This window comes from Silene latifolia, chromosome Y (genome assembly GCF_048544455.1).
Source record: "Silene latifolia isolate original U9 population chromosome Y, ASM4854445v1, whole genome shotgun sequence".
NCBI classification, from domain to species: Eukaryota; Viridiplantae; Streptophyta; class Magnoliopsida; order Caryophyllales; family Caryophyllaceae; genus Silene; species Silene latifolia.
The window spans coordinates 106523513-106525719 of record NC_133538.1 but is presented as its reverse complement, the minus strand read 5'-3'; positions in this window follow the sequence as shown (position 1 = coordinate 106525719).

The following is a 2207-nucleotide window of genomic DNA, read 5'->3' as shown; positions in this document are numbered from 1 at the left end:
TGTCTTTTTGTCTTGCCGCCTTCGAATGAGAAGCAAGGGAAAGGGTTTAGGGTTTGATTAGTGGGATCCGCGGTAGCGGTCCGCCTAATCAAACCCTAAACCCTTTCCCGTCCCGTTTTAGGATACCCGGCCCCCCAAAAAAGGGTTCACTTGTCCCCTCTAGGGTCTCTTTTTGTCTTTCCGCCTTCGAAGGAGAAGCAAGGGTTTAGGGTTTAGGGTTTGATTAGGGGAATCCGCGGTATCGGTCTGCCTAATCAAACCCTAAACCCTTTCCCGTCCCGTTTTAGGATAGTTGGTCCCCCCAAAAAGGGTCCACTCGGCCCCTCTAGGGTGTCTTTTTGTCTTGCCGCCTTCGAATGAGAAGCAAGGGAAAGGGTTTAGGGTTTGATTAGGGGGATCCGCGGTAGCGGTCCGCCTAATCAAACCCTAAACCCTTTCCCGTCCCGTTTTAGGATACCCGGCCCTACAAAAAAGGGTTCACTCGTCCCCTCTAGGGTGTCTTTTTGTCTTGCCGCCTTCGAATGAGAAGCAAGGGAAAGGGTTTAGGGTTTGATTAGGGGGATCCGCGGTAGCGGTCCGCCTAATCAAACCCTAAACCCTTTCCCGTCACGTTTTAGGATACCCGGCCCCTCTAAAAAGGGCTCACTTGTCCCCTCTAGGGTCTCTTTTTGTCTTGCCGCCTTCAAAGGAGAAGCAAGGGTTTAGGGTTTAGGGTTTGATTAGGGGAATCCGCGGTAGCGGTCCGCCTAATCAAACCCTAAACCCTTTCCCGTCCCGTTTTAGGATACTGGTCCCCCAAAAGGGTTCACTCGTCCCCTCTAGGGTGTCTTTTTGTCTTGCCGCCTTCAAATGAGAAGCAAGGAAAGGGTTTAGGGTTTGATTAGGGGGATCCGCGGTAGCGGTCCGCCTAATCAAACCCTAAACCCTTTCCCGTCCCGTTTTAGGATACCCGGCCCCTCAAAAAAGGGTTCACTCGTCCCCTCTAGGGTGTCTTTTTGTCTTGCCGCCTTCGAATGAGAAGCAAGGGAAGGGGTTTAGGGTTTGTTTAGTGGGATCCGCGGTAGCGGTCCGCCTAATCAAACCCTAAACCCTTTCCCGTCCCGTTTTAGGATACTTGGTCCCCCCAAAAAGGGTCCACTCGGCCCCTCTAGGGTGTCTTTTTGTCTTGCCGCCTTCGAATGAGAAGCAAGGGAAAGGGTTTAGGGTTTGATTAGGGGGATCCGCGGTAGCGGTCCGCCTAATCAAACCCTAAACCCTTTCCCGTCCCGTTTTAGGATACCCGGCCCTTCAAAAAAGGGTTCACTCGTCCCCTCTAGGGTGTCTTTTTGTCTTGCCGCCTTCGAATGAGAAGCAAGGGAAAGGGTTTAGAGTTTGATTAGGGGGATCCGCGGTAGCGGTCCGCCTAATCAAACCCTAAACCCTTTCCCGTCACGTTTTAGGATACCCGGCCCCTCTAAAAAGGGCTCACTTGTCCCCTCTAGGGTCTCTTTTTGTCTTGCCGCCTTCAAAGGAGAAGCAAGGGTTTAGGGTTTAGGGTTTGATTAGGGGAATCCGCGGTAGCGGTCCGCCTAATCAAACCCTAAACCCTTTCCCGTCCCGTTTTAGGATACCTGGTCCCCCCAAAAAGGGTTCACTCGTCCCCTCTAGGGTGTCTTTTTGTCTTGCCGCCTTCAAATGAGAAGCAAGGGAAAGGGTTTAGGGTTTGATTAGGGGGATTCGCGGTAGCGGTCCGCCTAATCAAACCCTAAACCCTTTCCCGTCCCGTTTTAGGATACCCGGCCCCTCAAAAAAGGGTTCACTCGTCCCCTCTAAGGTGTCTTTTTGTCTTGCCGCCTTTGAATGAGAAGCAAGGGAAGGGGTTTAGGGTTTGATTAGGGGGATCCGCGGTAGCGGTCCGCCTAATCAAACCCTAAACCCTTTCCCGTCCCGTTTTAGGATACCCGGCCCCCCAAAAAAGGGTTCACTCGTCCCCTCTAGGGTGTCTTTTTGTCTTGCCGCCTTCGAATGAGAAGCAAGGGAAAGGGTTTAGGGTTTGATTAGGGGGATCCGCGGTAGCGGTCCGCCTAATCAAACCCTAAACCCTTTCCCGTCCCGTTTTTAGGATACCCGGCCCCTCAAAAAAGGGTTCACTCGTCCCCTCTAGGGTGTCTTTTTGTCTTGCCACCTTCGAATGAGAAGCAAGGGAAAGGGTTTAGGGTTTGATTAGG